Raw genomic sequence first — 15,826 nt, 5'->3', positions numbered from 1 at the left:
GATATTTCCTTTTGTGTTTCAGAGGTTTGTTGGAGAAACACTGGATATCAAATCTCCATGTGGGCAGGAGCATTGAAAGTTTTGAAAGGGCTCTATGTATGTCCTGATCTGAGAAAAGCCTGGTCCTCAGTATTTTTTAAATGGATAAAGGTAAATAAAAAACAAATACAACTCAATTCCTATACTTCCCAGGATATCCAGATTTTAGTGTATAATTCAATTTACTATGTATTTGCTGGATACCCATTACAGAGGCACTGTGCTAGACATCCCTGGTAATACAGAGATAGAGTTACCAGATAGGAAGAGATATACACATACACACACACACATACACACACATAGGAACATCAAATATGGCAAAAGGATGGGGGAAGAAATATAAGATGTTTTGCTCTAGGTTTCTGAGTACTGATGGGATATTCAGAGGGAAAGATCAAAAACTCCAACAGACAGTGGCCACCTGCTCTTGGCAGTCATCAATATCTATCATCAATGAATCAATGAAGGATTTTGTCAATTAAACTATAAGGGATTGGGCCTCTCTGGTGGTGCAAGGTGTTAAGCACACCACTATGAAGCTATCCGCGTGCAGCCACTGCAGCACAAGTTCGATCCCCAGCCAGCCAGGGAGCTACCCATATGGTGTGGCAGACCTCTCCTGTCTTGCCCGCTGCTCCCCTCAGCAGTGTATTTCAGTCAGTCTGCCTGTTCTGCTCCCCACTATGTCTCTGGTGAATCCTCTCACCCCCTGCTTCTCTGGCCTGTACCCCAGTTCTTGTATGCACAAATGAATAAATCTTAAAAAAAACCCAACTATGAGGGATCAGTATTGTTTTTGACATATGAAAATGGGGAAGGAGAACATTTCAGATAGAGGTATAAATACAGGAAATGACATGGCAGCAAAAAAAATATTCATTGTGATACTGGGGAAAAACAGATTTTGCATGATTTAAAAAGGGTTACATAAAGCAGAAGAAGCAGTTAAGATACTCGCTGACAGGCTTTGTTAGGACTATAAAGTCAAAATGAGAGATACAGTTAATTCATGGGTAGTAATCAAATTGGGAAATGGTGTGATCTGAATAGAGCTTCAGGAAGACAAATGTATTCTTGCAGTGAAGTACATGATGTTGAGCCAGAGGGATTTGGGCTCCGAATTGAGTTTCACCAGTTAGAAGCTAAATGATCTCATGCAAGTGACTTAATCTCTGTGAGCCTGAGTCCTCATCAGTGAAAGTGAGGTAATAAAGCTACCTTGAATGTACACATGCCTGAGCATGAAAACACCAACCCCAGAGTAATGTACTCCTCAAGGGAGAGAAAATAGGCAATAGAGCTGGGGATGGAACACAATGGAAACTTCAGCTTTTCCTGGAGCAAAGTTGACAAAGGTTAATTTTGCTAATCTAAGCATGGAGGACTTTTGTATGACTTTCAACCTATCTAAATGTTTAAAATAATTCATAAAAAAATAAGCCCAACTTGCCATCAAGGTCATCAGATATAAATTTTATCAAGAGTATCACACAAGCCTTTGCACATAAGAGTGTTTCATAAATGAAAGCTGTGTCGTTGTTGTTCTGCAATATTACAACAAGGGTAGTGGAATAGAAAATTACAGGGTGAAAGCAAAATGGCAGAATAATATGGTGAGTCATGGAGGACTTCCATTTAGAGTCAAGATGGAATAAGAGAACTAGAGTTATTTCTCCTTTGAAAACAAATTAAAAATGAGACAAATAAATGAAACAGGTTTTGTCAAGATAGTGGACATCAGACAGTGAAGGGCAGTGTTCTCAGAAAGGTGGGACACAAATGTTATAGACATATGATTGCCCCTTCTGATTGCTTGGAGGGAGTTCCAGGCTTTGGAGAGGAACTTGGGAGGACCCCAGTGATCTCCCTGAGTTGAGGAGATAAATATAGGAATCCAGGAATGCCAAATCCCTGAATCTCTAGAGTCAGCATGGAGATTATGGGAGAAGAAAAAGCTACATGGAAGGAGCACTTAAGGTGGAGAGAGTATAGTCCTTGCACATTCAGCTGAGTAATAATCTACAATTGCACGTAAGGAAAATGCCAGAGGGCCAGGGAAAGAACTCTCCAAAATAATTAGAGGAAATAGTCCTTAAGATCTCACCTAAGGCCAGGAAGACTGTATGCTCACACCAGGAAAAACAGAGAAAGTCACAAAGTAGCAGACTCAGAAAGATTTTACATCATTAGTGGGGAATAATTAATTCTAGACTAACTGCTGCTCTGGTTCTGACAAAGAGAACTTTATAGCAAGACCGAAACGAAGGAAACCATTGCCAATTTTCAGTTCCCTTACTCATGGTCCAAACTCCTCCCCCAGAGATAATTATCAAAATATAAAATTATATAGAATCCAACAAGAAAAATGATAATATTTAGGGGTCTAAATATTATCCAAATATTCATCTAAGGAAGATGAATAATACCTATATACTAAAAACTACAAAATTTTGGTATGGTTTATTTAAGCAAACTAGAAGATGAGAAAGATAAACTACGTCTGTGGATCTGAAGACTTGGTATTTTTAATATATCAATTTTCTCCAAACTGATCTATAGATTCAATGCAATCCCAGAAAAAATTAATAAACTTTGCCTGGAAATGCAATGAACCTAGAATAATCAATGCAGATTTCAAAATGAAGAACAAATTTATACTACTTGATTTCAAGATTTATAATTATAGTAATCAAGACTGTGTAATATTGATATCAATGTAGACAAATTGATCTCTATAAAATAAAGACCAGAAACCAAGATATAGACCCACACATATGTAGTAGGTTAATTTTAACAAAGTGGAGGAAGAGTTTCCAATAGATGGTGAGGGACAATTTGCTATCCATTTGCAAAAGGAAAAAAAAAAGAATTATGATCTATCCACAAGTCACATGCAGGAACTGATTGAAAATGGATCATAGACATAAATGTGAAACCATTCATCATTCAACTTCTGGAAGAAAACAGAGAAGAGAATCTTTGTAACCTCGGGTTAGGGAAACATTTCTTATATATAAAACACCAAAAGCATAATCCATAAAAGACAAAATAATCAAAATTATGAACTTTTTTCAAAAGGCACCGAGGAGAATGAAAAGACAAGTCACAGCAAATATTCGCAGATCCTGTATCTGTCAAAGAACTTTATCCAAGGTACATATTAACAGCCCTCAAAATGCAAAAATTTGCTCATAATATATTTTATATTTACAATAAAGTATTAATTAAAATATATAATTTTAAACAGAATATTAAATTATAATTATACACACATATACTATATAATATATACATGTATAAAATATATTGGTTATATAACAATACAGTTTAATGAGTTTATTATTAAATAAGGATCAATAGTTTGTTATTGTTATTAATTTAACAAATCAACATCTTAGCAAAAGATTTAAACACATACTTCACAAAAAACACAAATGTCAAATAATTGCAGGAAAAAAATCAGTATATTTTGAAAAAGTACAAAATAAAAAAGCTGGTAGTGGTTGCCTGAGATGGGGGAAGTAGGAACTAAGGAAGGACAGTCTGGGGCAACTATTAAGTGTTATGGTTATGGTCACTATTTTGTGTTTTATGGAGACAAACACACACACACACACACATACACACACACACTCACATCAAAATGGATTAAGTTATTCATTTAAATTAGTGTACTGTTTTCAATGAAGATGTTTGTTTCATTATAGGGAATGTGCTCTCATTGGAAGGAAAGGAATAAATCAAAAATGGTGCCAAGACAATGTCAACATTTCCACGTAGGTGACTGATGAACATGGTGGTTCTATAAGAGAAGAGAGAGAAAAAACAGATGGGTGGAGGATAATGCTGAGGTCATCTGGGTACATGTAGACATCAAGATCCGATGGGATATTCAAGGGGACCTGTCAATAGACAGTAGAAATCTCAGTCTAGACTTTGCAGGATGCATGGGCAGCAGATAAGGATGGTGGAGATTCTCCATCAAGGTGTTATTAAAAGCTGTAAACAGCTGTGATTGCTAAGGGGAAATGGAAGTACATGCAACTTCAAGGAATTTCTACAACTACTAGGACAAAGGATGAGAAAAAAGGTAGGGCAGAGAACATTGAGCAAAGTGAAAATTAAGGCTTGAGACGGTTTCAAAGTTCAAATGATCTCCATTGTCAGCTGAGAAAAAGATGATAGGTTTTCAGTTATTTAAGCTTAAAAAATATACAAAACTGGGCCTCCCCGGTGGCGCAGAGGTTGAGCGCTGGGTTGTGAAGCTGCCCGTGGCCTCTGCGGCGCTGGTTCGATCCCTGGCTGCTCCCCGGCCACCGGAGGAGGGTCCCACATGGCGCGCAGACCTCTCCTGCCGCCCGCTGCTCCCCTCAGCAGTGTACTTCGGTCCTTCTGCCTGTTCTACTCCCTGCTCTGGCTCTGGTAAATTCTCTCACCCTCCCGCGCTTCTGACTGTACCCAGTGCTTGTATAAACAAACAAACAAACAAATAAATAAATAATATATGCCTCTTAAAAAAAATATACAAAACCCCTTAGTTTTGTAGGATATTAGACTGAAGTCTGATTTAAATACTGAATGGATTTAAATAAAGAAAAAATACATAAGCTTTGGTGTTATTTTCTAAGAATATAGAGGGCAAGGTAGTTTGTGGAGATGAGGGATCAACGAGAGCCTTTTCTTTTAGAGTTTGGAAAATGTGAGCATGTGCTTTGGAGTGGGGGAAGGCAACAGAAGGAGAGGTTGCAGATACAAGTTATTATACCATGGTTTTCACACTTAGAATCACCTTGGGAAACGTGCAACAAATTTGAACGTGAGTCAAATCAGAATCTCTAGCTGGAGGGACTTCAGTTTTCTCAAAATAAGGAGCAAGAGCATTGGCAGGAAGTGCCTTGAGGGGAAGGGGTTTTCCCTTCAATGTTCCACAGCTTCTCAGGGCATAGGAAGCAAATGGCTCTTTGAGGAAGGAGGAGGGATGGGGAGTAAAAAGGGGAGGAAGTAAAGGGGGTGATCCTTTCCCAATGTTTTGGTGTCTGTTAATGGTAGGAGACACTTTCTATAGCGTTTTCCTCTCAGAATTACTCTTTGGGATCAAGGTCAATGGGGGAAGTGTGAGCCTTTCAAAAAGAAAATTTAATTTTGAAACATCTTCTTTGGATTTTCAAGGTCACTTCAGCCAGTTTTTGCTTCAGCTGGAACAAAACTAAGAGTTGCCAGGGAAGTCCATCTACTCATACCATTGTCAAGGGTCACCCCAAGCAATAAAACTGTGCAGCTCAGCACTGGCTCCTTGCCTCCCTCCTGAAGGGGATCAGGTTGCACTGTCTTGTCTTAAAGCACCCTGGTTACTGTGCATTTGTGTTCTCTCTGGTTTTGGTTGATTTTCAAGTTCTTCCAATACTGATAGCTGATTTTTTAGCTGTTAGCAGAGATGCAGGATGGTCTGGGGAAAAAGCATGGGCTTTGCTTGAGACAGACCAGGAATCAAGTACATGTTCTACCTCTAAGATCCTGTGGGAAAATGTTTTAATTTCTCCAAACTAGTTCTAGCTCTCAGTCTATAAAATAGAAATAAGTAATGCTTATTTTTGTGTTTGTACAACATGAAAATTAGACTATCTATCTGTCATCTACCTGTCTGTCTGCCTGTCTACCTATGGATATCTATCTACCTACCTACCCACCTTCCTACCTACCTATTTATCTATCTATCTGGCATCATCTAACAGGATTTGAAGCATAGTGTAATTGTGGGTACACAGTAAATGACAACTGTCATAGGTGTCCTCTTTCATGCTTTTAAATTTACATTTGGTTTGTTTTTCAGATCTGTAGTTCTCAAAATGTGCTCCGCAGATCAGAGATTCAGCAGTTAACTGGAAACATGTTAGAAATGACAATTATCCTGCTCAGGCTTTGTGGATGGGACCCAATTATTGGGTTTTATCAAGTTTTCCTGGTAATTCTGATGCTTGCTCAAGTATAAGAACGAGTGTTCTGGGTTATCACACATGCTACACTATGGGTGATGAAGGAGGGCTTTTATTTAGGCTTTGGAATTTCCCACTGTGCTTTAGATAGCTAAGCTTTCTACCTTAAAGGACCAGCATTAGGTGCCTAAGAGTACACCCTACACTACACAGCTCTTTATTACTCAGCTGGCATTGAGTGCTTGTTTTATGCCAGGAAGAGGCTTCAACCAATGGTTTTTAATGCCTGTGTTATTCTCTGATCATTTCATTTGTGCTACCAATATTTCCAAACGAATTTCTGTGTTCACAGAGGGCAGGAACACAGGGTCTCTCTCAGCATCTGTACACACATTCTGCCAAATACATTATTGGCACCTGCTAATTAGTTGACAGGGACTGGTAGACTTTTTTCAGAAATGGGCAAATTCTGAATAATAAATCAGTATGTTTTTCCTTTTAACTTTTACAGTTTGAAACAGGGTAAGTGACCTAGTCAAGTTTGTGTTTTTTCTAAACCTTTTATCCTCTTCACCTTCTTCCTAAATCTTTGCTTTTTTTTTTTTTTTTTCACCTTTGGATTTGTCCTTGAAATATGTCCACTTGGATAGTATCTCAGCTTCTGGGTTGGTACATTGGGTTTCTCAACTTCATCCGATTTCAGTTCCGTGCAATAAATAATGGCCATTTGAGCAAGAGTTTTAGCTATGAATAGCTTCTCCCCTCATAACTTCATCTTATATTTATTGCCTAAAATGATAGATTGAAAGTCATCACCTAGCAACTGGCACATTTTTCTCTTGTGGTCTAGTTACTTGTAATGATTGACTATTGCTACTGCTCCACTGGCTTGTCCTGGTCAAAAATGGATAGAACGGATCTATAAATAGAGGTTCATTTGCATACTCCTAAGATTATCAGTGCAACTTACAGAAATGAGTTTGGTTGTACAAAATATTTAGCCTATCAGCTTATTTCACACATCCTCGAAAGGAGTAGCCTTTTCAAGCCTATCTAGGATTGCACACTTAAGAGTACCTTATTAGTTCTGTTATATCAAACCCCAGATCTCTGCTGGAGACTGGCTTTGTGTCTCTGTGAAGCAACTAAAAACTTAAAACAAGAAAGAGCACCAACATTTTTATATCGCTTCATGTTCATTTCTCATAGAGTGCTCTGACACAAAAAATTAATGCTTTGTACTTTAAAAGAGCCTTTCATCCAAAAACCTCAAAGAACTTTATAAATAAGTAAGTATGATTATCCACATTTACAGGTTGGGAATGATGCAAAAGCTGTTCAAAGTGCGTTGCGCATCACTGCCAACTCAGGAAGAAGCTCATTTTCATTAAGTGCATACAAAATTAGTTGATTTGGTGTTAAAAAATATGTACACTGGCTTCCTCTAGGCCTCGACAGATCATGGGTATTAACGAAAGCACAATAACCGTAAGCCCACATTTCTCTGGCTCTTCCCTCTTTCTACATAATTCAAGACCTCAGTTTTCTGCAAAGCTTTCTGGGTGTGTTAGGTGCTTCAAGAAGGCCTCCCTTTGTGCTCATGAACTGTCCATCCCCGCTGGGCATCCTCTGCTTCACTGGTCATCAGAGTTGCCCCTCAGGTGCTGGAATACAGTTTTAGCCATTGCTCTGCCAGACAATCTCACAAAATAACCGTGCCCACAGGTGCCTCCATGGCAAAGTACCAGTGAGTTGGAATGGCACCGAGAGAAGGCCCTGAGTCGTGTTCTGTCAGGAGACAGTCCAAGGCAGAACACCTTGAGCTCCAGTAGTTTTCTACGTGACCTTTCTTTTCAAGGGAAACAGTTCTCTTACTTCTTCCTGTCCCCAAAGAGAGCTGGATCAAAGATGTGGCTGGATGTGAACATCACGTTGGACTCAGGACAACGTATCGGCAGTGGTCTCACCAGAGGCTGAGGTTTTGTAATAGGATCATATTCAACAGGAAAACCTGGTAGTTGAATGTTTCATGCCAGGTCCTGGAGATCAGGGGCTGCTTTTCTCTGGCTCAGGGATTAGCCTGCCTGAGTGCACACACAAGTGGAGAAGCTGAACTGACAGTATCTAGCACAGAAACTCTACAGCAGACTAGGCCAGTGTGACCAGGATGGCATAGGGCAGCAAGGCCCCTTGATTATCATGGTGGGAGAAGGCAAACTTGTGAACATTGTTCAAACCTCAAAAGTTGCCAACCATATTAGCTAGAGGGGGGATGCTCTCAGGAGGTCAGGGAAATTCTATGATTGGGTAGCTGAATCAGTCTCACCTAGGATGAAGGTGCATTGAAGTAGGGCTAAAGCTGCAAGGATAAAGAACCTGCTTTGGTCTCATTTCCAGACACCATCCAATCCACAGCAAAGCCTCTCCCTTCTTCAGCACTTCCCCAAATTATTCCCTACCAGCCCAAATCCTATCAACCCTTTACAGAGACTCCCTCATGTTTTCCCCACTATAGTGAGCAATAATCACAACTAACGCTGTCCTGGAAGTCATGGATCCCAAGAAGTCACAGCAATGGATTCCATTGCCCTTGGGTGTTTTGTAGCATTTGATCAATAGGGAGGAACCAGCAGAAGATGGAGGGTAATGGGAAACTGAGGTCGGGAGACCTATTCCCTGTTGTCTTCTCTTTCCACACTGCTCCCCTATTTTGTTTGCCCTGACACATTGGACCAGTTCTTGATTCCCTAAATTTCTCTCCAACTCTGAATGTAGTCTCCATATTAAAAGCTGTCCAACAACCTAATTTGAGAGTGCGGTTGATTCACTGCTGGGACCAAAGTTTTCTTATTGGGTTCCCCTCACTACACTGTCACCCTTTTCTCTTTGAATGTCTTCTACCTGAGATGTACTTCATTCCTCTTGCAAGTAGATCTCTAGCCTGCCTGCTTCACCAGTTTGCCAGCGATGTTCCAGATAGGACAGAATCTTACATTGACAAGTTATCCTTTTTGCTGCTCTACCAAGTTTAATTAACAGATTTAGGAAAGACCTTCAGAAATTATTAAATTTCAAGAAGAGCTGACTGGCAGGGTTTTTTTTTTTTTTCTTTTTTGACTGCTCTGTCAGAAAACTGCACACCTTTGTGGAAATTAATTCCCAGAGGGAAAAATGAAGAATTATGAATAAATCCATTTTCACTCTAAATAAGACAAAGAATATCAGACAAATATACTAAGTCCTCACTTAACGTCATTAATAGTTTTTTTGAAACTTCAGCATTTAAGTGAAACAACATGTAACGAAACCAATTTGACCATAGGTTGGACATAAACAAGAATCAATTTCCTAAAACATTATTTCTGGTCACAAAAACATCACTGAAATTCTCAATCAAGAACCAAAATGCTTTCAACATTCAACAACCACTTGTATTCATTGTTCAATCTGCTCTACATTCCTTTCTCAATCCACCCACCCAGGTGGCCAGAGAATATCCTAAAGCTTAGCATGCAAGGTGGGACCCAACACTGGCCCAGTCGCCCTTGCATGACAGGACAGATGGATGGATGGACACACACACACACACACACACACACTCCTGCACTCACTCTGACTGGGAACTGCCACACACCAATGAATCTGCTGCACATATTTGGTATATAGGAGAAAGCTACAGCCCTTGGGGAAAACCCAGGGAGACACAGGGAGGACAAGCAACCTTCACACAGACTCAGGACTCAGCTGGGAATCAAGAACCTTCTCATCAATGTTATCATGAAATGATTTTGAATGAAACATTATTTGAGGACCTGCTGTATGTTAATGGCCCTCACCATAGAATACCCAAGAGGTTACCCTCTTTTTTTTCTTTTTGAACCAGCAAAAGACCTGTTAGAAAGCCCAGGAAACATGGTAGAAATTTCCTATCATGGATGCTACTCCACAAGGAAATGCAGATTGTGGCACAGTAATTTAAATTTTCACACACAACTTGTTCTCTTTGTGACTTGCTTTGGTTTTATTATTGTTTTATCAAAAATGAAGCACATTCATTTTAAATATGTGATTTTGAAAAGCTTTCCTGCAGATGCAATTGTTTCAAAATTACATGTTGGGGCTACATTTCTTTGTTCCTGTGGGAATACATCTTCACTTGGATAATGCTAAGTCAGTATGAAAATATGATTTATGTAAAGGAAATTGTTTTATAGCCTCACTCCAGGAGCATGTGGAGATCGTCAGTCAACAGCACCCATGTTAGCAGAATTCTGTGGCCCCCAAGGCTCTTTCAGGGGGAACTGGGGATAAAGATGGGATGTGCACAATTTTTGAAACATTTTAATTTTGTAAATTAAAAAAAAGATAAGGGTAAAAAATGAGTTCCCTCCTTCTAATGTGTAATTCCAGGAGATGGCTTTATTTAGCATACATGTTATGTAGCGTGAAGAAACACATATGTTAAGGAGTATTTTATAGTAACACACATATTATGGGGGTGGAAAACTTTGCATCAATTTAAAGATACAAAATTGGGCTTTCAAGGAGATTTCAGGTTTGTGGCGGGCTGCTTTCGTCCATGCTCTCAGACCCTGAGGGAACATTTAGATTTTCATTTCTGCCATGAGGCAATATCTACAAGTTACACCCTTTATACAGGGGTGAGCAGTTCATTTGAGATTTGGAAATACACAAGTGACTCCTTAGCTGTGGGAGGCAAGTTAGTTAATCCCTCTAAGCCTTGATTTCCTCATCAGGGGAACAAGTGTACACTGAGTTTTTAATCTTCTTGGGAGATTACATGCCTAACTAAAGATTTTAGCACAGTTCTGGGCCCAATATATACTATTATTCTTAGAATTATAGCAGATATATAATTTGATTTGAAAACCAAGATCCCTTATTCAATGTGCGGGGGTCTTAAAGTCATTGGAAGATGTTATATTCTACAGGGTGGTGTGTAGTTAATCTCTTTTTTAGGAACGTGCCAGGTATTTATCAACAAAACAGATGAATTTATTTAATTGTCACTTTTAGAAGAGTATGTAACAGTTTTGGTGAATTGATTTTGACAAGGATGCCAAGACTATTCAATGAGGAAAGTAGTCTTTTTTTTTTTTTTTAAGATTTATTTATTTATTTATTTATACAAGCACTGGGTACAGTCAGAAGCGCGGGAGGGTGAGAGAATTCACCAGAGCCAGAGTGGGGAGCAGAGCAGGTAGAAGGACCGAAGTACACTGCTGAGGGGAGCAGCGGGCGGCAGGAGAGATCTGCGTGCCATGGGGGACCCTCCTCCGGTGGCCGGGGAGCAGCCGGGGATCGAACCGGCACTGCAGAGGCTGCAGGCAGCTTCGCAACCCAGCGCTCAACCTCTGCGCCACCGGGGAGGCCCGGAAAGTAGTCTTTTTAACAAATGATTCTGAGACAAATACCCACATGCAAGATAATGACATTGGACTTCTCATACCATCTCAAAAATGAATGCAAGATGTATCATAGACTTAAATGTAAGAGCTAAAACTAGAAAAGTAGCTATTGAGTAAACCTTCATGGTCTTAGATAGAAGATCATGAAATATGCTATGAAATAATAGAAAAAAATCTATATTGGATTCAGCCCATGATGCTAGCACAGAACTTCAAAAACTCTTCTAATTACCTAAGTGATAAGAACACTAGGAGTATCTTTTGTTCTAAAGTTTGGTTTTTGATCCTGATTCCTGATACAGAACTCCTAAAACTGGTAGAATTTCCTGGGTGAGAATTTCCTGGCTGACAACAGCATCGTTTGTTCTAGTGAGGTAATGCGTGGTGAGTTTCTGAATGGGGTCTGGTCACCAGAATGACTAAGACATGATTAATAACTTGAAACTTTCATCCCCATTTCTATCTCTTAGCAAGGGAGAGGGTGCTGGAAATTAACAATCAATCATACTTATACAATGAAGTCTTCACAAAAATCAAAAATTAAGGCAATTGGATAACCTCTAGCTTGGTAAACACATCCCCCCAGGATATACCCGAACTGCCTGAGGGAAGAAACTCCTTCACTTGGGATTCTCCCAGATCTTGCCCTATGTATCATTTCATCTGTCTCCTTTATCATCTCTTTTAATAATAAACCAGAAACCACAAGTAAATGTTTCTCTGAGCTGTTTTAGCAAATCATTGAATACAAGGAGAGGATCATGGAATATCCTTTTTATAGCCAGTCTCTCAGAAGCCTGGTACAAGGGGGGCAATCTTGTGTGACTGAGTCCTTAGCTTGCAGAATCTGGCATTATCTCTAGTGAACAGTTTCAGAATGGAATTGACTTGTAGAACACCCAGCTGGTGTTGGAAAATTGTTTAGTGTGGAGAAGCCCACCTTTCACCCCACCTTCACCTCAGAAGTGTTGTGAGTGTGGTAATAGTGTAAAGCTAAGGAGAAAAACACAGGAGGAAGAGTGAGTTTTTCTGACTCAACAATGAACACATAAGTGACCAAACCAAAAAAGATAAATGAGACCACCAAAATTAAGACATTTGTGCTGCAAATTGTACTACCAAGAATATGAAAAGGCAGCACAGAAAATATTTGCAAATCACATATCTGACAAGGGACTTGTATCCATGATAAAGAACACAGAACTCAATGAAAAGACAGCCAAATTTAATAAAGAATCAAGGAAGTGAATAGTCATTTCTCCAAAGAAGATACACATATGAAATGGTGCTCAACACCATTGGTCATTATAGAAATGAAATCAAAACCACGAGTTACCACTTCATAAGAACTGGGAGGACTAAATAAGGGATCAGGAAAAAGACTAATTATAATAAAGTAAAAATCAAAATCAACAAGCAACTATAAACCAGAGACACACTACAGGGGTGGGTTGGGGAGGAGGAAGAAGGATCAAAACAAGGGTGGGGTGGGAATTGTGTCTGGAGTATAACCAAGATGAAAATGCATACATTGTGCAAAAATGAAAAATGACGTAAAAATACATAAACAAAGTCACAAAACAGCAAGTGTTGCTGAGGATGTGGACAGATTTAAACTCTCACACATTGATGAGAGGAATGTAAAATGGCTCAGTCGCTTTGGAAAACAATCTATCGGGTCCTCAAAAACTTAGCATGGTTACCATAAGACCTAGAAATTCTAGCCAAGAGAAATAAAAACATATATCCACTCAAAAACTTGTAAATGAGTGTTTATAACAGCATTATTCATAATACTCAAAAGTGGAAACAGCCCAGATGTCCATCAACAGATCAATGGTTAAACAAAATGTGTATCCAAACAATGGAATATTTTCAGCAATAAAAAAGGATGAGGTACTTATATACACTGCAATATAGATAAACCTTGAAAACAGCATGTTCACTCAAAGAAGTCAGCTACAAAAATCATATATTGTACATTTTTCATTCACATGAATTGTCTAGGATATGCAAATCCAGAGAAAGAGGGTATGTTTGTGGTTGCTGGGGTCTTGGGGGAGAGAAGATTGTAGGGAATGGGAAGTTATTAGTAGATTCAGACTTTCCTTTAGGGGTGATGAAAATATTCTAAATTAGATTGTGGTAGTTGGCTGCACAACCCTCTAACCACATTAAGAAACATTAACTTTTGCACTTAAAAAGAGTGAATTGTGTGGTATATTATATTTCAGTAAGGTTGTTTCTTAAATATAAGACAGAAGAATAAACCCCACACAGATCTAGAATTTAGACTTTACAATCTAGCTACTCGGTGTAGTTTTCTAAAATATAACATATATAATTGATAATTGTTTGGTTTAGTTTAACTATATTTTACAGTGAAGTCTGCAACCCTGTTTGAGCTAATTGGAGACTATTCAGAATTTGAACGGGAAATTAATAACCTGAGTCAAACTTTGATCAAAAAGCATTCTAGTCTACCTGGAAAGTACTATTGGATTTATAAATGCCAACTCCTAGGAATCAGGCTTTCTACTCCTTGCATAAGATAGGTAGGATGCTTTTCAATGAGTCTCCTTTGTATGGGGCAAGTGACATAGTAGGGACTCATGGTTAAAAGTGCAACCTCCTAAGTGAACAACACTATTCCTTGCCATGCTCGAAATTTCTTTGTCAGTTTGTGCCTTCCGTTCAAGTATTGATCGAGGCAGGGCTCTGTGTGGCTTACAAGATGTTAGGTGTTGTCAGGCTGTGATGTTAGAGCTCTAAGGCCACCTACTTTAATGGGCTGACTGTCTTTATGGAGACAGAGGCAGAAGGGCAAGCTGATGGATTAAGGAACAGAAGCACTTGCCTTCAAGAACCCAGAGGCTTAGCTCAAAACCACCATCTCAATGACAAAATAAGTAGTTGTCATTGTACACGACAAGGCTCTATCTTTTAGACAAGTGCTTTTAAGTGATAGACTCGGGGGATGTGCTCTTGACCAATCTATGAGCGTGTGTGTGTGTGTGTGTGTGTGTGTGTGTGCGCGCGCATACAGGTTTCTCCCATTATCTGAAAGCAGAGCATTCCTGTGAAACCATCTATAAGGCAAAAATGGCATAAACCAAAATAATAATTACTATAAATTATATAGAGCATTTTTGAGCATTCCCAGGTCCTAAAAATAACATCAAATCATACCAAATATTGGATCTAAAATAACACTGACATGCATAAAAGCAGGAAGGCTATGATACATACATGGCCTGTCAAAAGTAGATCCTGGGAACAGAGCTTGGTGGGGCCACTCTCGCTGCTCAGGATGTAACCTCCTCTAAACCAGCTGCTGAGAAACTGATGAAAATGCTGCTTTTGTTTTTCGACTTTTGTCGTAAATGTGGATCTCTTCAGGTTTCTTTCAGTTCGTGAAAACAGGTCCTAATGGAGGTCTTTTGTAAAAGGGAAGTGGTATCACCTGGACTTCTTACAAGCAGTGGATACTTGTGGATGAATATGTAATTCATTTGGCAATTAGAAATGCTGCTGTTAGTAATCGTTGTAACTAACATGGTCCCACCTAGAGTAAAAGAACAAATTATTCTGAGTCAGAAAAGCAGGGCTTAAGTCTTAGCAAGGCCAGTCGAAAGCACACCACCTATATCGGACAAGTTGTGAACCCTCCTTTGTCGATTGGTAATGATTTCACCTGTGTTACAGGATCATGCGTGGGCTGCTTGGGCCAAGGTTTGCCACAGCACCTCTGTAAAGTGAAAAGACCTTTGCAGCCATCATGTTGCCTAATTTCCCATGGAGGCTGAAATCTCCTCATTTTTGTAGTTCTATACAAAACAGCTTCTATGGGGCCAAGACCTGACTCTGGTCAGATTTTTTGATTGGCTGGTTGTTTGGGGTGGGGCTTTGCTTGTTGGGAGGTGGAGGTGTTCAAGGCATCCTTCCCTAACTCATCCCTAAGAAGGCTGGGATATGGCTTCCTCAAGGATGCCTGGATGGGCCGTTCATTCATTCACTTACTCATTCATTCATTTAACGTACTGCTTTGCTCTAGGTGCTTGGAATAAATTGTTTGCAGACAAATCCTCTGCTCCCTGGAACTTACATTTCAATGAAGAAGAACCAACAATCAAGAAAATACATAATTTCAGAAAATTGAGGGGCTCTGCAGAAAACAAAACAAGATAAAAGAATTGAAAGTAGGAGGGGAGACTCTCTGCTTTTCTCTTTTTCTTTTGAACAATTTCAAATCTATAGAAAAATTGAAAGAAGAGCTTGCAATGTACATGCATCCTCTCGTCACTTGCACCCACCAACAATGAATGCCTCCCCACCTTTGCTTTCTGCCCCTTCTGCAGGTGTGTGTGTCTTTATACATATGTGTATATACATGTGTAGGTCCTGGGGGCTTGTGCACCAATT

At 39.4% G+C, this 15,826-nt stretch overlaps 1 long non-coding RNA gene across 2 annotated transcripts in view; it reads left to right on the top strand.

Moving 5' to 3' along the window:
- The window catches only part of LOC129145389 (uncharacterized), a 32,465-nt gene extending 16,872 nt beyond the window's left edge, over positions 1-15,593 (top strand). The window contains exons 2-3 of one of the 2 annotated variants that reach the window (XR_008550920.1): positions 23-150; positions 15,459-15,593. This is a non-coding gene — a long non-coding RNA (uncharacterized LOC129145389). Of the gene's footprint in view, positions 1-22; positions 151-3,749; positions 3,767-15,458 lie in introns of those variants that run through there. The other variant, XR_008550921.1, reaches the window with a different exon arrangement.
- The last annotated feature ends 233 nt before the right edge of the window (positions 15,594-15,826 follow it).

The sequence above is a fragment of the Talpa occidentalis genome, unplaced genomic scaffold, assembly GCF_014898055.3.
Source record: "Talpa occidentalis isolate TD23 unplaced genomic scaffold, MPIMG_talOcc4v2.1, whole genome shotgun sequence".
Taxonomy (NCBI): Eukaryota; Metazoa; Chordata; class Mammalia; order Eulipotyphla; family Talpidae; genus Talpa; species Talpa occidentalis.
Note: the sequence above shows the minus strand (reverse complement) of the source record. Positions and strands in the feature narration are given on the sequence as shown.